Source organism: Oryctolagus cuniculus, chromosome 5 (assembly GCF_051225735.1).
Source record: "Oryctolagus cuniculus isolate XC-2025 breed Fujian yellow rabbit chromosome 5, ASM5122573v1, whole genome shotgun sequence".
Lineage (NCBI taxonomy): Eukaryota > Metazoa > Chordata > Mammalia > Lagomorpha > Leporidae > Oryctolagus > Oryctolagus cuniculus.
In genome coordinates, this window is record NC_142871.1 from 134,397,202 (window position 1) to 134,424,041 (window position 26,840).

The 26,840-nt window shown below is 45.6% G+C and overlaps 1 protein-coding gene across 14 annotated transcripts in view; it reads right to left on the reverse strand.

Annotated features, from left to right (window-relative positions):
* The window catches only part of ANKS1A (ankyrin repeat and sterile alpha motif domain containing 1A), a 210,256-nt gene that overhangs the window by 182,381 nt on the left and 1,035 nt on the right, over positions 1-26,840 (reverse strand). The window contains exon 1 of one of the 14 annotated variants that reach the window (XM_089334056.1): positions 18,203-18,326. The exons of the other annotated variants lie outside the window; for them this stretch is intronic. The gene's annotated coding sequence lies outside the window, so the exon portion shown is untranslated. Of the gene's footprint in view, positions 1-18,202; positions 18,327-26,840 lie in introns of those variants that run through there. 14 annotated transcript variants of the gene reach the window in all.

Sequence of the window (26,840 nt, forward strand, 5' to 3'; positions counted from 1 at the left end):
AGCTGCAGTTTCAATCCAAAGTAATTTCATTTTCCCACAAATGAGCATTTTAACTCCAGTTCAGCAGTAGTTGTTAGAAAGCACTACAGCTGAGGGACCGACACTGTGGCACAGTGGGGTAAAGCCACTGCCTGCAATGCTGGCATCCCATATGGGTGCTGGTTGGTGTCCCAGCTGCTCCAGTTCTGACCCAGTTCATTGGACCTGGCAAAAGCAGCAAAAGATGGCCCAAGTGTTCAGGCCCCTGCCACCTGTGTGGAAGACCCAGATGAAGCGCCTGGCTCCTGGCTGCAGCTATCTGCAGAGTGAACCAGAGGATGGAAGGTCTGTCCATTTGTCCCCCCACCTCAACTCTGACTTTCTAAATAAACAAACAAAAAATCTTCGCAGGGGAAAAATGTACGATGGTTGAGATTCTGGTTTTATTCTTTGACAAACCACTGTGTCCAGACTTTCCTCAGTGTGTTAACAAGTAAGATGTGGACATGATTCCTATTTACCCAAAATTCTCCCAAAGTTTCTAAGTGGCTTTGATCAGGAATCATACTTTCTCTGAGAAGAAGAAAAAGAAAAATCTAGCTCTGCCTTAAACTAGGAATGGACTCCAAACAAAACAGAGTGGCTTCAAACATGCTGGCCCACCTCAAAAAGAATACACAGTAAGCCATTTCTTTCATTTCATTATTATATTTTAATCAATCAAGCTAAAGTAGAAGAAAGCCTCTGGAACTCTTAGGAATAAAAAATCCAAACTGCACATTGTTAAAGTACTCATTATGGAGACTCTTTCACTTACAGATGTACAATAAAACAAGTACTTGAGTATCTATTAAGCTCTAGTCATTGCCATAAGGGCATCGACACTTGATAAGCAAAACAGACACAGCCTTAGTCCCTATGGAATTTACAGTTGGAACATTCCCATAAATAAAAATACATGAAGGTTTAGCTAATACTTCCCACTAGAAATATAAAGATCTTCTCCATATAGGATACCCCAAATTCCATTTTCAAATAAAATACAATCTCATTTCATAGATGGAAAAAAAAAAAATCAGAGACCTTGGAGCCAGTATTATAGCACAGCAGGTTAAGCTACTGTATGCAGGGCCGACACTGTGGCACAGGGGGTTAAGCCACTGTATACAGTGCCAGCATCCTGTACAGGTGATTGTTCAAGTCCTGGCTGCTTTGCTTCAGATCCAGCTCCCTGCTGATGCACCTGGGAAAGCAGTGGAGGATGGCCCAAGTACTTGGGCCTCTGCACCCATGTAGGAGATTAGACTGTATAGCTAATAACCTCAGCTCACTAAAGAGCTCCTTATTCCTGGCTTCAGATTGGCCCAGCTCCAGCCATCGTGGCCATTTGGGGAGTGAACCAGAGGATGGAGGATCTCTCTGTCTTTCCCTCTGTTTGTAATTCTTTCAAATACATACATACATACATACATACATCTTAAAAAAAAAAAAAAAGTCAGGGCTGGCGCTGTGGCATAGTAAGCTAAGCTTCTGCCTGAGACATCTTATTGTGCCCAGTTCAAGTCCCAACTACTCCTCTCTCGATCCAGCTCTCTGTTATGGCCTGGGAAAGCAGTAGAAAATAGTCCAAGTGCTTGGATCCCCACACCAATATGGGAGACCCAGAAGAAGCTCCTGGCTTTGGATTGGCCCAGCTCTAACCATTGTGGCCATCTAGGGAGTGAACTAGTAGATGGAAGGCCTTTCTCTCTGTCTCTCCCTATCCGTGTAACTCTACCTCTCAAATAAATAAATAAAATCTTTAAAAAAAAATCCACAGCTTACAACACTGGCATCCTGTATCAGAGCTACAGTTTGAGTCCTCACTGCTCTACTTTCCATCTAGCTCCCTGTTAACATGGCTGGGAAGGCAGTGGAAGATGGACCACATACTTGGGCCCTTACCAACGTGGGAGACCAGGATGGATTCTGGCCTCCAGATTTGTCTTGGACCAGCTGCAGCCATTGCCATTGCAGCTGTCTCCCCCCTCTCTGTTGCTCTACCTTACAAATAAATAAATCTTTTTAAAAATTAGCTTCATTGAACAATTTGCCCAGGGTTGTACACCTAATCACCTCAGCTCAGCAGTGCCTCCAACTGCACATCAAACCACACTAGACAAGCTCATCCTCTCACTACTGCTGCCCAAAACCCTCAGTAAGACCACCGGGAAGAGGCTGGCGCTGTGGCATAGAGAATAAAGCTGCCTCCTGCAGCGCCGGCATCCCATATGGGTGCTGGTTCGAGTCCCGGCTGCTCCACTTCTGATCCAGCTCTCTGCTATGGCCTGGGAAAGCAGTAGAAGATGGCCCAAGTCCTTGGGCCCCTGCACCTGCATGAAAGACCCAGAAGAAGCTCCTGCCTCCTCGCTTCCTATCGCCTAAGCTCCGGCCATTGCAGCCAACTGGGGAGTAAATCAACGGATGAAAGACCTCTCTCTCCCTCTCTCCCTCTCTCTCTCTCTCTCTCTCTCTCTCTGCCTCTCTGCCTCTCTCTTTCTGTGTAACTCCAACTTTCAAATAAATAAATAAATCTTTAAAAAAAGAAAGCAAGCCCTTGAGGCATGCTGCAATCAATAAGACAGTGCTGTTATCAATACCAGTAGCACAGTAATCCCCAAAAAACCTTCATTATCAAATAACTCTTAACTCCAGAAACAGAGAGCCCTCCTCCGGCTTTTTCCTGAAGTCCCTCCATGGAGAGCTAACTGGCATACCTTCATCCCTTCCTTCTCCTTCCATCAAGGTTCCTGTTTGAAAAGCACTTTATGCCTTCAGCTCATCGCCTCCACCCTTGGCTGAGCAGCCAGAGCCATGTGATTTTCCAGGAAGAAACAACTCTACAACTGAACCAGCTCCCAGACTCAGGGCCTTTGGACATACTTACGACCACTAAACGCCATTTTGGTGTCAATGGTACAATGTCAATGTTCTTTCCACTTCACTCATAGGGAAATTTGCCTTCTCACGTTCTTCAGAAACTGAAAGGAGTAACACAGGAAGCCCAGAGACTTTTTTTCATGGTACACATCCAAACAGGTTATTGGGCCCTTGGGAATTACTCAGTACCCAAGAGAAAAAGCTGACACATTAACTTAACTATTTCTCCCATCTTGGCCAACTCAATATTGGCTAGGAGAATTTTCAAAACTGTCTCCTTCTCCACCCTTAGAAAAATCTTCCTTCCCGGCCGGCGCCGCGGCTCACTAGGCTAATCCTCCACCTTGCGGCGCCAGCACACGGGGTTCTAGTCTGGTCAGAGCGCTGGATTCTGTCCCAGTTGCCCCTCATCCAGGTCAGCTCTCTGCTGTGGCCCGGGAAGGCAGTGGAGGATGGCCCAAGTGCTTGGGCCCTGCACCCCATGGGATACCAGGAAAAGCACCTGGCTCCTGCCATCGGATCAGCGCGGTGCGCCGGCCGCAGCGTGCCAGCCGTGGCGGCCATTGGAGGGTGAACCAACGGCAAAGGAAGACCTTTCTCTCTGTCTCTCTCTCTCACTGTCCACTCTGCCTGTCAAAAAAAAAGAAAAAAAATCTTCCTTCCCTACCAACTAGAAAATGCACTGGTCTCTCTCAGGTCCTTGCTTCCAAGAAGACAAAGAAGGAACAAATGGGGCCAGCCACTTGTGCCACCAGCATGCCATATTGTAGTGTTAGTTCGAGTCTCGGCTATTCTGCTTTGATTCCAGCTCCCTGTTAATGTACCAGGGAATGTAGTGGGAGATGGCCCAAGTACTTGGGCCCCTGCCACCCATGTGGGAGATCAGGAAGGGTGTTCCTAGCTCCTGGCTTCTGCTTGGCCCAGCCCAAGCTGTTACAGCCATTTGGGGAGTGAACCAACAATGAAAGATTTCTCTTTCTCTCTGCCTTGCAAATACAGAAATAAACAAATCTTAAAAAAAAAAAAAAAAAAAAAAAAAAGTCACACTAAAAAGGACTGCAGCTTCATGTAGTCTATTTGCCACAAAACCCATGCTCAATGGGTGCCCAAGGACAAGACTATTAAGAAGCTCATCATCCGAAACACAGTGGAGGCCACAGACATCAGAGACGCTTATGAAGTGAGTGTCTTTGATGCCCAGTTGCTTCTCAAGCTCCATGTGAAGCGACATTACTGAGTTGTGCGATTCACAGCAAGGCAGTCAGAAATCAACCTGAGCAAGTCCAGAGGACCAAACACTGCCACTGCAATTTAGACCTGCCTGTGCTGCCCACAACCTGCATCCAAGCCCAGTATAAGGGGCTGAGTCCTGAAGGAGTGAGAAAAAACTATTTTCTGGAAAAATAAAGTAGAAATTATACTTTAAAAATAAAAATAAATTGAATAATATCTTCCTGAAAACACTATAAACCAAATGGTAATGACTAAATCAATCTAGATTCATTAGAGTGACTTACTAACTGATGAGTGTTTTTATAGGGCAAACTTTAAATCCTTAGTAACTGTTTAAGTTCTCATGTTTGTAGTTATTTCTCATAAAGTAGGCCAGTCTACAAATCATTTGAATATATTTTTTTACGTGCCTGCATAAACTTCTTTGGCTAGAGGCTATCCTTCCTGATTAGCTAGTTTTAGACTCAAAAACTATTTATTTAGCTCCTGTGCTGCCCAGGGCCCTCCTGTCACTTTTCAGACACCCTCACCACACGTGAGCCCCACTAGTGGGGGCCCAGTCCTCAGTGTGGTCTTCTCTGCCTGAGCCTGGGATGCCTGTGGGGCCAGGTGCTGCCCACTGAGAATGTAGCATCATCCAAGGCACCATGAGCCCGGATCACATCGGATCAACAAGCTGCAAGGGGGCCTTGGGACCCGGGCCTGGTCATGCTCAGCTTCAGAGCAACTAGTCTGAGCATCAGGAGGACACCAAGAGGGAAGAGATCCTGAATTCCCTCAAGTATGTCCAAATCCATAGCAGGCTGCAGCCCAGCTTCATGCTTCTTCCTGAGGCACGAGGTGAAGAGAGCCAAGGTGCACTCATGATTGATTCCAAGGCCATGCCCTGGTGTTCAACGTGCCATATAATGCCACCCAGCAGGCCCTAACCATATGCCCACACACAGGTACTGCGGCCAGTTTCTGACCACCCACACCAAGCCAGTGTCACAGGCGGGCTGCTCTCTGTGTGTGGAGGAAGCATGGTGTCTGGGAAAATCCCCCCATGGACCTTTCCATCCCAGACTCCTCCGCCAGACTAAAACAAGTTTCCCCACCAATAAAGTTCTGGATGTCAACAGAAAAACCAAAAACAGAAAGAGAAAAACTAAAAACATGGGACTATAACAAACTGAGAAGCTTTTGCCCAGCAAATGAAACTATCAATAGAGTGAAGACACAGCCAACAGAGTGGGAAAAAATACCGCAAACCACCTATCTGACAAAGGATTTATATCCCAAAAATATCAGCAACTTAAAAAACTCAACAAACAAAATTAACCCATCTGAAAAATGGGCAAAGGACTTTAAAGACAGTTCTCAAAAGAGGAAATACAAATGGCCAACAAATATATGAAAAACACTCAACATCACTAGCTATCAGGGAAATGTAAATCAAAAGCACAATGAAATATCACCTCAACCCTGTTAGAATGACTAAAATTCAAAACAGAGAGAGTAACAAATGCTGGCAAGAATGTGGAGAAAGGGGAACACTTATACACTGCTGGTAGGAATGTAAATTAGGGGCTGGCGCTGTGGCGTAGCAGGTAAAGCTGCAGCCTGCAGTGCTGGCATCCCATATGGGCGCTAATTCGTGTCCCGGCTGTTCCACTTCCGATCCAGCTCTCTGCTATGGCCTGGGAAAGCAGTAGAAGATGACCCAAGTCCTTGGGCCCTTGCATCCACATGGGAGACCCAGAAGAAGCTCCTGGCTCCTGGCTTCAGATTGGCGCAGCTCTGGACATTGCAGCCAGTTGGAGAGTGAACCAGTGGATGGAAGATCTCTCTCTCTGCCTCTCCTTCTCCCTCTGTATAACACTGATTTTCAAATAAATAAATATTTCCTAAAAAAGGAGTGTAAATTAGTGTAGCCTGTGGAAAACAGTGTGGCGATTTCTTAAAAAACTAGAAATAGACTTCCCATGTGGTCCAGAAATCCTGCTACTGTGTATATATCCAAAAGATTTGACACACTATATCAAAAAGATACCTGTCCCACCATGTTTTATAACAACATTGATCACAATAGCCAAAATTTGGAACCAACCAAGGTATCCATCATCAGATGAATGGATAAATAAAATGTGGTATATATACACAATGGAATATTATTCACCTATAAAAAAGAATGAAATTCTACCATTTGCAGCAAAATGGACACAACTGGAGGACACAATGTTAAGTGATGTAAGCCAATCACAGAAAGACAAATGACGCATGTTCCCCTTACATTTAAAACAAAAAACAAAAAAAAAACAAAAGAGAGAAAAAGAAATGTCTGTGTATATCAGTACTGCTAAAAATATAGTTTTGTAAAACTTTTGTTTTATAACTTTATCAGACCAATGGTTAAGAACCTATGCTACTGGGGGCTGGCACTCAAAAATATCACTCAAAATCAGTTTTGTTTCTCAACAAGTCCAGAATATATCATTTTCTTTTCAATGATTCCCTAATCAAGATATCAAAGTATTCCTACCACTGTATCCATTTTTTTTTTTTTTTGGTGTGCCCATTTTGTAACCTAAAATTAATTTTATAAGATAGTTCTAAAAATAAATATCATTAAATCCTTAATCCTTACTATCTGATCCATGAAAAATTTTCAGTTATTTAATCCATGCTCTTCAATAAAATGTATTACAAACCTCTTACCAGAGGTGAAAGGGCTTTTCTCTCACCCAACAGTATACTATTCCACCTCTGGGCAGGCCACTCAGGTCTCAGGGTCCTGAGTGTGAAAATGTCACATTCCCAGAACACCAGGGGCCAGGGAAAAGCCACAAGAGCTGCTCTGATATTGAGGCTGTGCGGGGAGACAGAATGGAGCGTCTGACTACCCATTTTTCCAAGGGGCTGCTAGGGAACACAGTCGTAGCATTTTAACATAGAGCAGCCAGATGACGCAAGACATGAGGGGCGCCGGCGCCGTGGCTCAGTTGGTTAATTCTTTTTCTTTTTCTTTTTTTTCTTTTCTTTTTGGACAGGCAGAGTTAGAGAGAGAGACAGAAAGAAAGGTCTTTCCCTTTCTGTTGGTTCACCCCCCAAATGGCTGCCATGGTGCGCGCCGATCCGAAGCCAGGAGCCAGGTGCTTCCTCCTGGTCTCCCATGCGGGTGCAGGGCCCAAGCACGTGGGCCATCCTCCACTGCCTTCCCGGGCCACAGCAGAGAGCTGGACTGGAAGAGGGGCAACCGGGACAGAATCCGGCACCCCGACCAGGACTAGAACCCGGGGTGTTGGTGTCGCAGGCGGAGGATTAGCCAAGTGAGCCGTGGCGCCAGCCTCACTTGGTTAATTCTCCTCCTGCGGTGCCAGCATCCCATATGGGCGCTGGTTCTAGTCCCAGTTGCTCCTCTTCCAGTCCAACTCTCTGCTGTGGCCCAGGAAGGCAGTCCAGGATGGCCCACGTGCTTGGGCTCCTGCACCCACATGGGAGACCAGGAAGAAGCACCTGGCTCCTGGCCTCGGATCGGCACAGTGCTGGCCATGGCGGCCATTTGAGGAATGAGCCAACAGAAAGAAGACTTTTCTCTCTGTCTCTCCCTGTCTATAACTGTCAATTAAAAAAAAAAAAAAAAACACAAAGAGAGAGAGAGAGAGAGATGAGGATCAGTATTGAAATATATGCTGAGAATGATACTAATCAGAGATGCTGGAGAACCAATAAATGAATAAATAAAAAGGTGTAAAATTTGACTTGGCCATGTAAAAATGAATACTAATTATATTCTCTTGCGTGAACTGCTTGTCTAGTTATGCAGCATGACAAAGATCATGCACAGCATTAACATGTCAGATTAGGAGTGGTGTTTTGTTTAAGTTTATTTGAGAGGTAGAGCAATGGAGAGAGCTTCCATTTACTAGTTCACCCTTCAAATGCCCACAATAGACAGTGCTAGGCCAGAGCCAAAGTTGGAGTTGGGAACTCAACCATAGTCTCCCATGTGGGTGGCAGGAACCCAACCACCTGAGCCATTACTGCTACCTCCCAGAGTGTACATCAGCAGGAAACGAGAATCCGAGCCAGAGCTGGAATACAAGCCCAGTTACTCTGATGTGTGTAGTAGGCGTCTCAACTGGTATTTTAATCACTGGGCTACAGGACCACCCCAGATTGTGAGTGATTTCATCAGAAAACCAAACTGAGGTCACATATGCTTGGCTTTCATAGACTGCAGCCCACACATGGCATGCTTGTTTACTTAGGACTTCAAGCTGAAATAAATATCTCTAGAGGAACAGGAACTTGTTTTGTTGCAGAACTTCCACAGTCTGTCAACACAACCTGAGAAATGGAATAGCAGGGACTCCTGGTAGCTCAGAGCACTACACAATCATGCTCTCCAGAGCCAAGAGATGTATCTTGCAATTTTATTATAAACACTGCCATGGTTCTTCCATTCGTTTTAGTAAGGATTCTATACTCTCTACACCACCATCCCTCGTTCTAAACAGTCAAGGATTCATAATCACAGGGCATCTGGAGTTGGGGTAGTCAGACATCTGATTTTGAGCTGACTGGAAAGAAAAGCTTCCTCTCGGCATGTGGTGTGGGTTTTTTAATGACCATTCAGGGCTTGGACTCCAGACACTGTCAATCACAAAGCCTTTTCCAGAAGTTTTCGGTCTTGTGTGCATGGTCCTTGAGCTTCAGGATTATAAGGATGAGTAAGGAAGCCCTGCTAGCTTATGGCCCTTCCTACACACATACAGTGCTACCCTGTGTACCCAGGAGGAGCTTATTTCAGCAGAGAACAAGTCAAAGCAAAGACTAAAACTCTTATAACACAAAGTCATACACCCTTTTGCCAAAAGTACACACTGGTCAGTAAATCAATCAATCAATCCTGGAAGGAGTAAGAAGTCTGCTTTCCATATCATCAGTCCAATTCAGTTCAAGGGTTCAAAGATCTTCCCTGTGGGAACATTCATGTGGAGATTTAGCTTGACCATGATAAAGGAAGATCAAAACAAACTGAAAGACTGATTTATCTGCCTGCTTTAAAAAAAAAAAGTTATCACAGAACTCTAGGCCTCTCTCTCTCCAAATTCCTGATGTATGTCAAAATAAGTAATGAGCAGTTCTAAAGCAAATACTACCCTTCCACTAAAGATGGAAAAAAGTATTTCATTTCTGTTATAATATATAAGAACCCAGCCATTCACAAAATTGCACTCTCTGATTTTATACTGTAATATCCTTTTTGGATACAAAGTCATAGGAGAAATCAATCTCTCAACTGCAAATCTAACTACAAAGTCCTGTACATTCCACTTCCTGGAGGTCTTTCAAATTTGGCTTCCTCTTCACACCCAATGTTCCTGCCTTCCATCAGACCCTAATCATTCACCCTAGTTGATCTCAACCCTTCTGATGCGTTTCTTAAAAATCTGAAGTTGGGGCTGGAGCGTGGCATAGTGGGTAAAGCCACTGCCAGCAGCACCAGCACCCCATATGGGCACCTGTTTGAGACCAGCTGCTCCACTTCCAATCCAAGTCCCTGCTAACATGCCTGGGAAAGCAGAGGAAGATGGCTCAAGTACTTCAGCCCTGGCACCCACATGGGAGACCCAGAAGAAGCTCTTGGCTTCTGGCTTCAGCCGGCCAGTCCTAACCATTGCAGCCTTTTTGGGAGTGAACCAGCAGAGGGAATCTCTCTTTCTCTCTGTGCCTTTCAATAATAAATAAATCTTCCAAAAAAATCTGAAGTGATTCTCCTGAATTGCAAATCTATCATTACCTTCAGTGTATGAGCAAAATCCCACTCCTTAACATGAGTATGATGGTCTCACCTCTGCCTACTACCCTGTTAGTACCTCCCCACCCACAGCACCTGCCTGCCTCCTACACACCTAAAGTCTGCCTAAAGTCTTCTAAACGTGCCATGCTTTGCAGACACCCATTCTTTGTACACTCTGTATGTTCTCCCCTTTACAACGTTCACTCCTGCCCTTCTCTGCCCGAGCTCTAACACTTCACTCAGACCTCACCTCCTCTAGGAGCATCTCCCTGACCCTCTTATTTCTCCAGGACCCTTCAGCACCCCTCTGTTTCATCGCATTCATCACACTCAAAACGCTGCGATTCATACTGTTTTCTCTCTTTAGGTCTACTGGCCAGCAATGCTCTGGCACAAACAAGAGCCTCATTAAATGAAAAAAAGTGCCATTATCTTCTAATTCAAAATCCATGCAATGGCCCATACTACTCCAGAGTGACTGAAAAAGTTTGTGACCAGGGCCAGTGCTGTGGCTTAGCGGGTTACAGCCCTGGCCTGCAGCACTGGCATACTATATGGGCACTGATTCGAGAACTGGCTGCTTAACTTCCAATCCAGCTCCCTGCTAACGTGCCTGGGAAAGCAGCAAGTGATGGCCCAAATGCTTGGGGCCCTGCACCCACATAGGAGACAGGAAGTAGCTCCTTGGCCGGCGCCGCGGCTCACTAGGCTAATCCTCCGCCTAGCGGCGCCGGCACACCGGGTTCTAGTCCTGGTCGGGGCGCCGGATTCTGTCCCGGTTGCCCCTCTTCCAGGCCAGCCCTCTGCTGTGGCCAGGGAGTGCAGTGGAGGATGGCCCAAGTGCTTGGGCCCTGCACCCGCATGGGAGACCAGGAAAAGCACCTGGCTCCTGGCTCCTGCCATCGGATCAGCGCGGTGCGCCGGCCGCAGCGCGCCGGCCGTGGCGGCCATTGGAGGGTGAACCAACGGCAAAGGAAGACCTTTCTCTCTGTCTCTCTCTCTCACTGTCCACTCTGCCTGTCAAAAAAAAAAAAAAAAAAAAAAAAAGGAAGTAGCTCCTAACTCCTGCCTTCAGAGTGGCCCAGCTCCAACCACTGCAGCCAATTGAAGAGTGAACCAGCAGATGGAAGGTCCCTCTCTCACTCTTTCTCTAACTCTGAATTTCAAGTAAATAAATTAATCTTTTTAAAAAATATTAGCCTGCTATAGATTTATTGAATTTTGAGTCTTGCCTGCAGTTGCTTTGGCAGGGCCAAATGACATTCTCCATCCCTGACTTTAAATGCACTCAGAAAGGAGGACTGGGTGTTAACAACCACTTTCTGACCACCACGTAAACTACTGAAGAGTCTAGATGACTTTTCATTAATGATAATTATTACAACACATGTAGTTGAAGATACAAAGCAAAGTGCAATGGAGAAAACAGCAACTCTGAAGTCAATGAGATGGAATTGAGTTTAGACAAGTTATATAAGCCTGGGTCTGTGGTTTTATGGGAGAATTTATTTAAGTCTGGGAATGTGTCTAGTGCAGTAGTTGGCACAGACTCTCCTCTGCTCCCACCCCACAGTACTGCTTCAGCCTAGGGGTATGCAGTATGCTACCAGGCAAAAGTCTACAGTAAGAGAGGTCAGGATAGTGGTTACCTCAAGGAGGGGCTTTTTTGGCTGAGAGGTGATGCAAGAGAGCCTTCTGGGCACTGGAAATGTTACTGTGGTGATGATCACACAAATGTAAACCCAGGCAAAAATACACTGATCTGTACATGCACTCAAATATATGTATTTACTTTCCAATTTTTTTCATTAAACACACTTCCTCTGTAACAAAGACAGTCCAAAAGATGAGGCTCCAAGGTCAAAGCATACCTGCACCCCGAAAGCAGTGGCTCGGCTCTGGAGCTTCATTGTCACTGCAAAGGGGCAGCAGATGCGTTTGTGTTCCACACAGTCAGAATAGACGAAATAAATGTCTCACAAGGTCCCAAGGGTACTGATTGAACACTTAATGAAACCCAAATTCACTTCAGCAAGTTACTAAGTTCACAATCACTCTATCATAACATATCTTCTCAGTCATCAAGTACTCCAAGGATAACCACAGCATTGTAAGACCTGAACAGTTTTTAGAACTGTATGAATTCTCATATCCCCTCTCTTTCTCTGGTCTAGAGATAAAGTAGCCTAGAGATAACTCTCAATCAAGTCAAGGTCCAAGCTCATGACAAGCTGGGACCCACCAGCCAACCTCACCTCCACTGACTCCCCAAGAAGCCTTTGTCCACTCTTGCTGGAAAGCTCGATTTACTCACTGCTGGGCAAACAGGTCTTTCCCATTTTAGCTTCTCCCCCTTTGCCCATGTCTGTTCCCCTCCCTGTACCACACCAGCTCCCTGAATCTCTGTCCTAAAGCATAGAGCCCGAGCTCCACTTCCTAAGAGTACTTGTGGTAGGGGGAGGAGTCTCCAAACCACCCTAGCCCATTACCACTTCCTTCTCCTCAAACTATTTATGTCCATGGTTAAACAGCTGAGTACCTACAAGGAGGCTGAACCTCCTCTGCATAAATATTAACAGCTGACAATATTATGTTCCAGCCACTGTTCTAAGTATTTATAATTTACCTCATTTAATATTCATACAACATTATAGGAGAAATTCTGATATTGTAGGCCAGGGAATTACAGCAGCAAAATTAAAAAAGTTGTCTATCTCCCAACTGGCAGGTGGCTGTGAGTCCAGGGAGACTGACTACAGAGCCACTATCTGGAAGTGGCCTTACTGGGTTATTTACTATTTTGAAAATATTTAGGCTTACAGAAGAGCCACAGAGATGGCACAAAGAGTTCTCTTATCCCTGTCACCCAGTGTGATTTATCAGAATGACAATCAAACTCCACAAGAAGTCAACTGGAAAGCACTAAAACACACAGGTTATAGACAAAAATCAGTTTTGTAGATTACAATGGGACTTTACCTCAGCCAAAGAAAACCTTAGGTTTGGCATCTGCTATGTAATTTCATTAGTACTAGCAGTATTCCATTAGACTTACATATGATCCTCTCAGCAAACAGGTATGTTTATAAGGACTTGTATATGTAGGGGCCTGTGCTGTGGCACAGTGGGTTAAAGCCCCAGCTTGCAGTGCCGGCATCCCATACGGGCGCCAGCTTAAGTCCTGGCTGCTCCTTTCCCAATCCAGCTCTCCGCTATGGCCTGGGAAGGTGGTGGAGGATGGCCAAGTCCTTGGGCCCCTGTACCCACGTGGGAGACCTGGAGGAAGCTCCTGGCTCCTGGCTTCAGATCAGCTCAGCTTTGGCCATTGCAGTCATTTGGGGAGTAAACCAGAGCAGAATGGAAGACCTGTCCCTCTCAGGCTCTACCTCTCTCTGTAACTTTAGTCTTTCAAAGAAATAAAGTAATTCTTTAAAAAAAAAAAAAAAGATTTATTTATGTATTTGAAAGGCAGTGCTAGAGAGAGGCAGAGGCAGAGAAAGAGGTCTTCCATCCACTGGTTCACTCCCCAAATGGCCACAATGGCCAGAGCTGTGGGCTGATCCACAGTCAGGAGCCAGGAGCTTCCTCCAGGTCTCCCATGAGGGTGCAGGAGCCCAAGGACTTGGGCCATCTTCTACTGCTTTCCCAGGCCATAGCAGAGAGCTGGATCAGAAGTGGAGCAGCTGAGATTCAAACTGGCACCCAAATGGGATGCCAGCACTATAGGCAGCGGCTTCATGCACTAGGCCACAGAGCCAGCCTCTGCAGTATGTTTAAATGATTGTGACATTTCACCCAAAAGAATTAGATCTTCACAGATATCTTCCCTTTGAATAAGAAGCTACACTAGGAGGACTGCCATTTTCAGTTTCATCGGTTCTCACTGTAAATGAACTATAAAGGTGGCAAAAAGAGCAAATATTAAGGAGAGAACTAGAAATGCTGGTAACAAAAGACAACAATGAGTCTAACAGATTACGATGAGTAAGAAAAACACTTTTTTAAAAGTTGTATCAGTTTTAGCAACAAAACATAATTAATAAAAATACCAGGTCCTAATTTCTTATACACTTGCTCTTAAAAAAAAAAAAAAAAAAAAAAAAACAAAACCTGTTTGAGTGAAGCACTAAGTGCTGGATCATCTGCTTTAACCACCTTTTGGAATGTCGGCTCTGGGGCTGCTAAAGACGGTGAAAGGGACTTCTCATGAGTGCCCAGAAAGAAGGTTATGCTCCTACTGGGTCTCAAACATACAATTACGGTGATAGCAACAGATTAAAACGTAATACATATGGACTCTCTGCTAATTTTAACAGCTGAGGTATTTTCATTTGTAGGGGAAAGTAATAGTTCTATTCTATTACTGCTAAGCATATAGGACTCATAGGTATTTTCAGAGCTACTTAGTTAGAATACCATCTTTTCCCTTTATTTCCACCACCAGGGACTCAGACATCTTTCTGGTAACCATGATTTCCATAAGATAGAGGCCCCTGCAAATGGAAAAGCTAGGTCCTGGGCAAGTCACCTGACCTCTCTGAGTCTCATCTCTAAAACGGGCACTGCTATCTGTACCGAGGGACTGTGAAGACTGAGGCACCAAAGCCTACAGAGTAACACTTCCAAGGCCGGCAGTGTGGTGCAGGTCTAGCCACTGCCTGCGATGCTGGCACCCTATATGAATGCCAGTTGGAGTCCTAGCTGTTCCACTTTCAATACAGCTCTCTGCTAACGCACCAGGGAAGTCAGCAGAACACAACTTGGGTGTCTGGGACCCTGCACGCACATGGATGGAGTTCTTGGCTTTGGGTTGGCCCAACCCCAGCCACTGCAGCCATCCAGGGAGTGAACCAGAGGATGGTTCACTCTCTCTTTCTCCCTCCCTTAACGCTCCCTTGTCAAATAAATAAGTAAATATCAGGAAAGAAGGTAGGCAAGCAGGCCCCCCATCCCATTATCTCAGGCTTCAATCTAGCTCCAACAACCATCTGAGCCAGTCAGATAATACTCTCTGAAAAAAAAAATTTTTTTTAACTGAGAAGGTCCATCATCTTTCCAGCCTGAGTACATGCAAAGTACTGCCTTCTGGTTTTTTCTTTCAAAGATTTATTTTACTTTATTTGAAATGCACACACACACACACACACAGAGAGAGAGAGAGATACAGAGAGAGAGAGATCTTCTATAGCTGTTTTATTCCCCAGATGGCTGCAATGGCCCAAGATGATCCAACCTGAAGCCAGGAGCTTCTTCCAGGTCTCCCACATGAGTGCAGAGGCCCAACAACTTGGGCCACCTTCCATTGCTTTCCCAGGTGCATCAGCAGGGAGATGGATTGGAAATAGAGCAGCCAGGACTTTAACCGGCACCCATATGGGATGTCAGCATTCCAAGCAGCGGCTTAACCCACTACACCACAACACCAGTCCCCAAAAATATTTTATGGACAAATTATTTTAAGAATCCAAAACATGCGGCCGGTGCCACGGCTCACTAGGCTAATCCTCCGCCTTGCGGTGCCAGCACACCGGGTTCTAGTCCCGGTCGGGGCGCCAGATTCTGTCCTGGTTGCCCCTCTTCCAGGCCAGCTCTCTGCTGTGGCCAGGGAGTGCAGTGGAGGATGGCCCAAGTGCTTGGGCCCTGCACTCCATGGGAGACCAGGATAAGTACCTGGCTCCTGCATCGGATCGGCGCGCTGGCCGTGGCAGCCATTGGAGGGTGAACCAACAGCAAAGGAAGACCTTTCTCTCTGTCTCTCTCTCTCACTGTCCACTCTGCCTGTCAAATAAATAAATAAATAAATAATTAAAAAAAAAAAAAAAAGAATCCAAAACATGGTTGTAAATCACTAGTGGGAGAGAACAGAGAATTAAAAAAAAAAAAAAGGAAAGAAAGAAAGAAGTGTTTGTAGCAATAGTTGGAAACAACTTCAAACACAAAGGCCTCTGGTTTCTTGCCTACTGTTTAGATTCACTTCCCAGCACACATTCCCGAGTAGTGCATTTGGCATTTCATGCATCCAAAACAAATCATTATTTTGTATTGGGGGGCAGAAGGGAGGGAGAAACAAGAGTCTGAATTTTCTCACAGGTAAAAATCCATGACATGTGAACCTATCTGAGGAAGATGAGAATTTTCTATCAGAAACATCAGAAAAAAGCAATGGAGGAGGCTTTTTCCTCTTTATGATCTGCAAGGCATTTCCCTCTGTCCTACAAACTAATATATTATTTGGCATAAGTTTAAAGACATTCCCCTCATCTAACTTTCCTATATTCCAGGGAAACTGCCAATTAAAAAAATAATAACAAGCTTACCTCATTTCATGTGGTCAAAGTGTTCCAAAGGTATTCTGTGTTATATTCTTGGGTAAAAGAATTCCCAGTTGCATAATAACTAAGAGCAAAGACTCCAGAGCCAGCCTGCCTGGATTCAAAACCAAGTGCTACCACTTACCAGCTTACTACCTTGGGCAAGTTGCTTGATATTTTTTTTTCTATGCCTCAGCTTCCTAATCAGAAAAATGGGAACAGCCCTAGTACTTTCCCTGAAGAACTGTTATGCGGGCAAAATGAATTAATATTTATAAAGTGCTTAGACCGGTGTGTGGCACAAAGTGCCATAAAAGCAATCATTAAGTTAAAATAAATCCCTAACTAATTTTTTGGTGAAATTTTACCTAAGCATATACAAAGTAATGGCTGAATCTTGTCCAGAAACAAACTTCTCCAAGTGGTCAAATGTACTGCTTTAAAAAAAATTATTTTATTTATTTGAAAGAGTTACAGAGAGAGGTAGAGCCAGAGAGAGAGAGAGGTCTTCCTTCCACTGGCTCACTCCCCAAATGGCTGCAATGGCCAGAACTGAGTTGATCCAAAGCCAGGAGCCAGGAGCTTCTTCCTGGTCTCCCACATGGGTGCAGGGGCCAAGGACTTCCACTGCTTTCCCAGGCCATAGCAAAGAGCCGGATTGGAAGTGGAGCAGTCAAGACACGAACCAGCGCCCATATGGGATGCTGGCACTGCAGGCCAGGGTTTTAACCCGCTGGGCCACAGCGCCGGCCCCAAACGTACTGTTTTTTTATAAGCATCAGTTTTGCAGTCACAGAGACTCCTGGCACTGCAATCCTCTGTGTGCCCCTGGGCTGCTAACTTTAGCTTCTCTAAACCCTTGCCTCACCTGTAAAATGCAAATAATAATTGTCTAGCAGGCATGCTGCAAAGGTAAACAGAAAATGCAGATGTGTCTTATTATTTTTTAAAAAATTTTGTTTGTTTGAAAGGCAGAGTTAGCGGGACAGAGATCTTCCATCCACTAATTCACTCCCCAAATAAGCACAAAAGCCAGGGCTGAGTCAGGAGCTCCCTGTGGATCTCCCATGTGAGTACAGGGGCCCAAGGACTTGGAACAGACTCCACTGCTTGTCAGCATACACATGGCAAAGGATTAAGTGCCCAAGAAGTGAATCCGGGGCCAGTGTTGTGGCACAGCATCCTATATGAGCTCCGGTTCGAGTCCTGGCCACTCCACCTCCAGTCCAGCTCCCTGCTAATGCGCCTGGGAAAGCAGCAAAAGATATGGCCGAGCTGCTTGAGTCCCTGCACCCATGTGGAGACTTGGATGGAATTCCAGGTTCCTGGCTCAGCCTTGGTGATTGCAGCCATTTTTTCAAAAAAAGATTTACTTATTTATTTGAAAGGCAGAGTTATCACAAACAGTGACTGTTGATAGTGGTATCAGGGGAACATACATTTGGAACTGCTTTTCCCGGCCCAGTAAACAGCCTGACTGATCTCTACATGCAAGCTGCTTCTAGCCACCACTGTTAGGCATGAGCACAGAGTGTACCCATGACAAAGGACAGATCCCATCATGTGGAGGTAGAACCACACACAGCCTCAGGCTCACAAGAACTGTATGTCTGAAATTTCCAATAAGAAAAGTTAAAACAGAAAATTGCTTTTTATTAGTGGGCCTCTTCTAAACATTTTGCCTCTCAAGAGGAGTCTGTGAGGCCTTAAGTTGACCATTAAAAACCCTTAAAACTATTAAAATGGCAACATCAATAAAAGATATGTACTTAAACAGGTTTGTTATTTAGATTCACCAAAGATGGCAAGCATCTGGCTCCCATCAGATCAATCAAGCAGCCTTTTACCAATCCACCGGCATGAGCCAGGCCATTCGTGCCTTGCACACATCCTGTGGCTCATCTGATGCTGCTTTAGCAGGTAGGTATCCCAGGCCAATCCTGTACACAGACAGCCCCGGGCTAACGGCAGTTACCTGAAGTGCCTTAGTCACAGCAGAGCTGCGTCAGTCTGATCCTCAGCAGCCATGCTTTGCCCTCACTAGTTAGGGGAGCCAGGGAACAGGTTTGCTTCCTGGGTCAGCTGCATGGTTTTAACAGAGGTAGTAACATCACAAGAGGTTCAACTGATTTGTTTTAAAGCAGAGACAACTGACTTGTTTTTTAAACTCTTTTGATTTGTAAACTAAACAAACTTGATCTACAAATTACTGAGAAAGGATAAATATGAAGCCATACCATATAATTTCTAGTATTACTACCATTAACTCTAACCACACCAAAGTTATTTGAAGAGATTCTATGAATGTAACATATTCTATGATATAATTTTCTATACCACAGAAAATCTCCCAGTAATCTTTAGTAAATCAGTGTGGGAAACATTTTCTGAGGGCTCTCCAAAAAACAGACCAAGTTCTATGCACAGGAGCGCCTGACTTTTCCAAGAACAAACTCTCCACTGTCTACTTCTGGGGTTTCCTTGGTCTCTCTGGGCTACAAAACCCAATAATTTACTTTCCCTACTAAAGACAAGGGCAGAAATAGCCTGAACTTCCCTTTTTGCAAACCAAAATTCACAGCTGTTTGAGGGGAACAAATCAAGGGAGGGAAGAAAAAAAAAAAACCTTTTGAAGGGATTTTTCTGGTCAAGGATTCAACTTTCACTGGGACCACAACCTCCTGTGACAAGTGAACACGCTGAAACTGACTGGATACAAATTAAATTCTTCAGACCACAAGATCGCTTCATTGTTTCCCGTCTAATTTTTGTAACTAAGATAGTAAAAACTAAACTTCAGTTAGAGGATTCAGAAGGGAGACCTCTAACTAACTAAACTTCTATAAATTACCTTTTACAAGAAGTAGATGCCCTATTCAGTTTAAGATAAGGCAAGCTCTTTAGATTTTAGTATAAAGTAGCCAACACAGGATTCATCTCCAGGCATTCTACCCATTTTGGGTTGGTAGGTAAGTAGATGGGTGGTGGTGGTGGTGGTGTGGGTGGTAGGGGGTGGGGGTGGGATGTGTGTGTGTGTGTGTGTGTGTGTTTTAAATAGGGGAATATTCTGCTTTAAAGAAAAACATTCAGCAATTTCAAAACAAGGGAACGGAGTTTGCCATCTCAACAAATTCATACTTAAAAGGAGTATTTTAAGAAGTTCTTAAGAAACGATTTTTACTCTAGGTAGTTTAAAGGAAGATTCAGAAAAGTGCTATCCTAGTGAAAGGCAGTGTTTTATTTTGTTTTTGTATTTGCATTCTTTTAGAAAAGCAGGAACTTAGATCAGACAAATTTACAAGATCCTGTTTCCAGGGCCTCCCATGCTACAGTCCTTACATGGTCAGTATTGCCTTCTTCCTTAGGATGTTAAAATCATTTTGCTCAAAATAGGAACATTTAGAAGAAATCTGGCACAACAGAAGGGCAAAAGTAAAAGGGTTAGCAAACACAAGGCTGACAGGCCATTCCAATCTCCACACTACAAATCCAGTCTGGAGGTGAAGACAAGACCATTTCAAATAGAATGATCATGCGAACCACTCTTTTTAAAGTTGCTCATCTCTTTAATCACTCGAAATGCCGAACAGCACACGGAGAGTAAGAGACGGGGAGAGAGATCTTCCATGCACTGGTCCACTCTCCAAGTGGCTACTAAAGCCAGGGCTGGAGCAGGCTGAAGCGAGAAGCCAGGAACTCCATCCTGGTCTCCCACTTGGTGGCAGGGGCCCAAGCACCTGAGCCATCCTGTCGCCTTCCCAGGAGCATGAGCATGGAGCTGGGTCAGAAGTAGAGCAGCTGGGACTGGAACCAGCGCAACAGTATATGATGCTGGCAACAAAAGCAGCAGCTTAATTCACTGTGCCACAATGCCAGCCCCCTGCTATTTTTTTAAGTCCAAATTCCCCAAATAAGCATTAGGAACCTTTCTTAAAAACAATGAATGCTTATGATACCTTCTGACATGCTGGAGAACCTGCTATGTCCTCAAAACAGGGTCCACTTTTGAAAACTTTCCATCCATCCATTCATTTTCTTCCTTTTTTTTTTTTTAATAACTACCTTCTTGGCCGGCGCCGCAGCTCACTTGGCTAATCCTCTGCCTGTGGCGCCAGCACCCCGAGTTCTAGTCCCGGTTGGGGTGCCAGATTCTGTCCCAGTTGCTCCTCTTCCAGTCCAGATCTCTGCTGCGGCCTGGGAAGGCAGTGGAGGATGGTCCAAGTGCTTGGGCCCTGCACCCGCATGGGAGACCAGGAGGAAGCACCTGGCTCCTGGCTTCGGATCGGCGCAGCGCGCCAGCCGCAGTGCACCAGCCATAGCGGCCATTTGGGGGGTGATTTGAAAGTCAAAGATACACAAAGAGAGAAAGAGAGGCAGAGAGAGAGAGAGAGGCCTTCCAGCTGCTGATTCACTCCCCAGTTGACCACAACGGCTGGAGCTGCACCAATCCGAAGCCAGGAGCCAGGAGTCTCCCACGCTGGTGCAGGGGCCCAAGGGCTTGGGCCATCCTCCACTGCTTTCCCAGGCCACAGCAGAGAGCTGGATCAGAAATGGAGCAGCTGGGACTCGAAGCAGCACCCATATGGGATGCTGGCACCGCAGGCTGGGGTTTTAACCCACTGTGCCACAGCATTGGCCCCTCCATTCATTTTCAAACCAATTTCTGGCCGGCGCCACGGCTCACTAGGCTAATCCTCCGCCTTGTGGCGCCGGCACACCGGGTTCTAGTCCCGGTCGGGGCACCGGATTCTGTCCCAGTTGCCCCTCTTCCAGGGCAGCTCTCTGCTGTGACCAGGGAGTGCAGTGGAGGATGGCCCAAGTGCTTGGGCCCTGCACCCCATGGGAGACCAGGATAAGTACCTGGTTCCTGGCTTCGGATCAGTGCGGTGCGCCGGCCGCAGCGCGCTGGCCGCAGCGGCCATTGGAGGGTGAACCAACGGCAAAGGAAGACCTTTCTCTCTGTCTCTCTCTCTCACTGTCCACTCTGCCTGTCAAAAAATAAAAAAATAAATAAAATAAATAAAAAAACAATTTCTTGAGAAATGTGTGTCTGGGGACAGTCCTCCCCTCTGCCCCCACCTCGCCCCCACAGAGTGAAAACTAGCTAACAGTAGCTTATCACTGCTGTCCATAAATTCTCAAATTTCTCTAGCAAGCCTCCATGGCTTCCTCTTCCCTCACTCTTCTCTCCTCATTCTTGAAAAATTTAAGTATAGAATTTGCCTAACCATGACACAATCCTCCATAACGACAACCTTTGGTTTAGTTTCTCTGTGTTTCTGAACTCTGAGGAATTCATTTCACTTACCTTTCCATCCACACACAAGAGTATTTAGCTCATAATTCAACTTAAAGTTTTAAGTTATTATATGAACAGTTTTAACATTTCCTTTTCTCAACTCTGTTGGCCTTTTAGTTGTTTAAAATTCACCTTCAATGGGGCAGGCATAGTGGCACAGTTAAGCTATTTATGAGCATGGGTTCAAGTCTTAGCTGCTCCACTTCTGACCCACCTCCCTGCTAATGTACTTGGGAAAGCAGCAGAACATGGTACAAGTGCTTGGGTCCCTGCACCCACACAGGAAACCTGAATGAAGCTCCTGGCTCTTGGCTTCAGCCTGGCCCAAACCCAGGCATTGTGGCCATTGGGGAGTGAACTAGCAGACAGAAAAGTGCTCTCTCTCTCTCTCTCTCTGTCTCTCTTTCAAATAAATAAATAAATAATTGATCTTCAAAGGGCTAATGCTGTGGCATAATAGGCTAAGCTCCTGCCTGTAGCACTGGTTAGTGTTCCAGCTGCTCCTCTTCCGATCCAGCTCTCTGCTATGGCCTGGGAAAGCAGTGGAAGATGGACCAAGTGTTTGGCCCCTGCACCCAAATGGGAGACCTGGAAGAAGCTCCTGGCTTTGGATCGGCCCAGCTCAAGCCAAGTTACAGCCATTTGCGGAGTGAACCAGTGGATGGAAGATCAATCTCCCTCTCTCTCTCTCTGCCTTTCTGTAACTCTGCCTTTCAAATAATAAATAAATAAATCTTTTTAAAAAATTCATTTTCAACCCAAAACTTACTGTATTCTGGTGCAGAAATTGTTTTCCTGGAAATCCATAGTTTCACTACTATCCTAAATATACCAACTCTCTCATGACAATTTGAGTGCCTGCTATGTACCCACTGCTAAAAATACTGTTACTTTAAAAGCTTAATACAGGGGCCAGCATTGTGGTGTGGCAGGTAAAGTGCTGCCTGCATCCCATATGGCACCTGTTTGAGTTGTGGCTGCTCCAGTTCCAATCCAGTTGTGGCTGCTCCCTGCTTACGTGTCTGGGAAATCAGTGGAAGACAGCCCAAGTGCTTGGACCTAAAAGAAATTCCTGACTCCTGGCTTCAGCCTGGCCCAGCCCTGGCCATTGAGACCATTTGGGGAATAAACAAGCAGATGGAAGATATCTCTCTCTCTCTCTCTCTCACTCTGCCTTTCAAAAAAATATATCACAACAAAAAGAAGTTTAATACAGAGCCTGTCCCAAGCTCCCAAGCAATAAACAAGGCACACACTAATTAAACAATGAGACAGTATTATAGAAAACACAATCCATGTGATCCAGAACCTCTGCAGAACCAGATATTTTGGATAACACACTTTAGATAATTTATTGCTTATCCTTTTAAGTGACACAAATATTTAAATCATGTTGGATACAAAACTAAAATATTCTTTCCACCTCATTAACAAGGTGTACATAATTTAACCTTTATTTCATGGCAAGAGTCATAATAACCATAAATTATAACAGAAAGATATAGTACAATGAAGCCTGGGACCTAACCAGGTGGGTGGACTACTCTAATATGCTCAATGACAGAGATAGGGTAACAGAAATTACACTAGATCTAAATAGCCTTTTTGGTGATTTTGGGGTTTTTTATTTGGGGGAGGGGTCAATCTGTCACACAGAAGTATGCTACCACAAACCCTGTAAGGGAACAGACCATATATGGGCTAAGGGGCTAATACTGATATAGTGCCTACAATGTGACAGACCAAGTAGACAATGGGTAAACATTTGGTAAAGGAATGGCATTTGCCTCCCAAAGCAGGTCCTCTCTCTTATTTACTGTTTCTAGTCTACCATAGCTTAGGAAACAGATCTCCAAGCAGGAAAGAACACCTTTTAAAATGTGTCTGGCATGGAACTTTACTCATGGCAGGCACTGCATGGTAAAAATTATATGTGTTGAATTGAAGATGGCTAACACTGACAACTTAGGGTATGCCACAAGTAGTGATAAGTAGTGATAAATTCTTTTTTTATTTTTTATTTTTGACAGGCAGAGTGGACAGTGAGAGAGACAGAGAGAGAGAAAGGTCTTCCTTTACCGGTGGTTCATCCTCCAATGGCTGCTGCGGCCGGCGTGCTGCAGCTGGCGCACCGCACTGATCCAAAGCCAGGAGCCAGGTGCTTCTCCTGGTCTCCCATGCGGGTGCAGGGCCCAAGCACTTGGGCCATCCTCCACTGCACTCCCGGGCCACAGCAGAGAGCTGGCCTGGAAGAGGGGCAACCGGGACAGAATCTGGCACCCTAACCGGGACTAGAACCCGGTGTGCCAGTGGGCGCAGGCAGAGGATTAGCCTAGTGAGCCACGGCGCCGGCCTGTGATAAATTCTTACACTCTTTAAATAAGGCTATTCTTACACAGCAGATAATATTATCCCCGTTTTACAGATGCCAAAATTGAGGCTCAAAATGGTTAACTTGTAGAAAATGAAGCAGCTAGACAATGGTAGCAGTGGACTGTGAATCCAGGCAGCCTGACTCCAGACCAAGCAGTCTTTTTTTTTTTTTTTTTTTTTTTTTTTTTTTTTTTTTTTTGACAGGCAGAGTGGACAGTGAGAGAGAGAGACAGAGAGAAAGGTCTTCCTTTGCCGTTGGTTCACCCTCCAATGGCCGCCGCGGCCGGCGCGCTGCGGCCGGCGCACCGCGCTGATCCGATGGCAGGAGCCAGGAGCCAGGTGCTTTTCCTGGTCTCCCATGGGGTGCAGGGCCCAAGCACTTGGGCCATCCTCCACTGCACTCCCTGGCCACAGCAGAGGGCTGGCCTGGAAGAGGGGCAACCGGGACAGAATCCGGCGCCCCGACCGGGACTAGAACCCAGTGTGCCGGCGCCGCTAGGCGGAGGATTAGCCCAGTGAGCCGCCGCGCCGGCCCCAAGCAGTCTTAAGTATACCTCTCCACTACCTCCAAACAAGGGTATGGAAATAAATGATGGTTGGAAGAACATAAAGTTTATAACAACTTGTTTTCTAGTACAAGTTTTCTTTGCTACCTTTCTGCTTCTCAGTTACAATCTCAATAGGTGATGACATAAGTATTAACAGTATACTCGCCGGCCAAAGCTAGGCAAGCAAAGTATAAGTCAATGAACTACTTTATACCACAGAAGATGTGCTCCAGGAAGCCAAGTTTGAGAAATCTGTACACATTAGGGTAATCAGAGAAGGCTATAAGAAGTAAAAACCCAAACCCAAGCAGTATAAGAAACAAGGGACGGAGTGGGAGAAAGGGACACTTCGTAGTTTAAGAATAAGCACAGTGTCTGTGGATTATGCGGAAAGGAGGGTCATAAGTAGCTGAACAGACAACACCTGGGCAGTCTGGAACCTTGACACTCACTGCGGCTGAAGCTCCTACTCCTGCCAGCTTTACTGTATCACTCAAACAGCAGGACACACAGGTAGGCTGCAGCTGGCAGTACTCCAGGCGGTAGGATGCAAAGGCCAAGTCCATGATAAACAACACAGGTCCTTGGGAGACAGAGGAATCGGGGACCTAAAAACCCATTTTCTATTATTTCCAAACCTAAGCAGAGATGACATGTTGACCTAATGATCACTTAAATGCATGGTCTGATTTACTCAGAAATCTTTTTTTTTTTTTAATTTGACAGAGTTAGACAGTGAGAGACAGAAAAGTCTTCCTTCCGTTGGTTCACCCCCCAAAATGGCCGCCACAACCGGAACTACGCCGATCTGAACCCAAGAGCTAGGTGCCTCCTCCTGGTCTCCCATGTGGGTACAGGGGCCCAAGCACTTGGGCCACAGCAGAGATCTGGACTGGAAGAGGAGCAACCAGGACTAGAACCCGGCACCCATATGGGATGCCGGTGCAGCAGGCGGAGGATTAACCAAATGAGCCACGTCGCCGGCCCCACTCAGAAATCTTTCACCATGTTTAACCAGAGTCACTGCTAATAAGTGGCACACCTGATGCAACTACTGACTGCAGATCCTCCCTGCCCTAGGAGTCACAGGAAGGAGAGGCTGGGCAAGCTGTTAAGCATCTAACATCTGTAACAGACACAGGAGCAAGTCAGAAGGAGTCAGCTCTCTCAACTCCAGGGAACCAAGACACCACCCACGCTGTACGGCAGGGAATGGACACATCAGCAGGAGGCCCAGAATAAAAACATTCTGCTCAACATATTTCCTGGTCTTGCTTAACTGCATGGCAGTTAAAACTACAGCAGAATTTCAAGTGTCTGAGGAGGAGCACTAAGAAAAATCTGACCTGTACTTAGAGGCAGGAGGTAATGCAAAAGTGTCTCACTTCAGCAGCACAGGCTGGGTGGGGGTTAAGGTATCTCTGGCAAACCTCCAAAAGCTGCATCATCAACTCATTAGAGGCAGAGGCACCTCCAATCATGTACAGTCTTTCCTTCACTGCTTAGACGTCAGAACTGCACAGTATCAAAGTAATCAAAGTTCAAAGCTCAATTCATGTGTTCAGTGTGAAATTATTGAGCACCTCTAAGGACAGGAGAAATAAGCCTGACAAAGACTGTCACTTTGATAGCTGGAAGAATACGCGTCCATTCTTATTTACCGTATCGTGCCCAACTACTCAAAAGTCCCAGTAGGAAGTTCTTCTCCCAGTGCCCCACAAGTACCCAATAGGCCAACTTTCTCACTTCTTTGCCTCCAATGAAGGGGTGCCCACCTGGAACACTCCCATTATACTTCATTTACCCAAATCATCTTAAGTCCCACTCTTCCTGCAAGAGGTGACCTCCTCTCCATCCCAAAGTGTTCTCTGAACTACCAACAACTACAGTAAGTACCGCCATCAGTTGACTTGGAAACCTGTGGTCCTCCAGCTGACACTTGCATGATTTGATAAATCGTCCGTATCTACTCTAGGCCAGTATTGTAAGGGCTGGCAAAACAGCAGGAAACGGTACTGCTCTGCTTGTTTGTTCTTTCCTTAAGGAAACTCCCGGGAAGGGTTCTTGTCTTACACTGCCTTTCCAAATCTTCCTGTGAAGACCGTGGTTGGTACTCAGTGCTTAAAATACTTGACGCGGGCTTCTTTTTTGGTCCAAGCTCACCCAAATCGCAGTAACATAAATTAATGGGGAACAGAAGCTAACGAAGCCATTTCTAAATGAACTTCCACTTCTTAAAAACCTCAAAAGAACAAGGAAGGAAAACAGGCTATGAAAGTGCTGCTGAACCAACATATTTTACTCAATGACAAAGCATCTCCAATCCCCCTTCCAAACGACACAGAACTCATTTTCCCCTCTCGAACCTCACAGCTTCGGATTCAAGTGTCCAA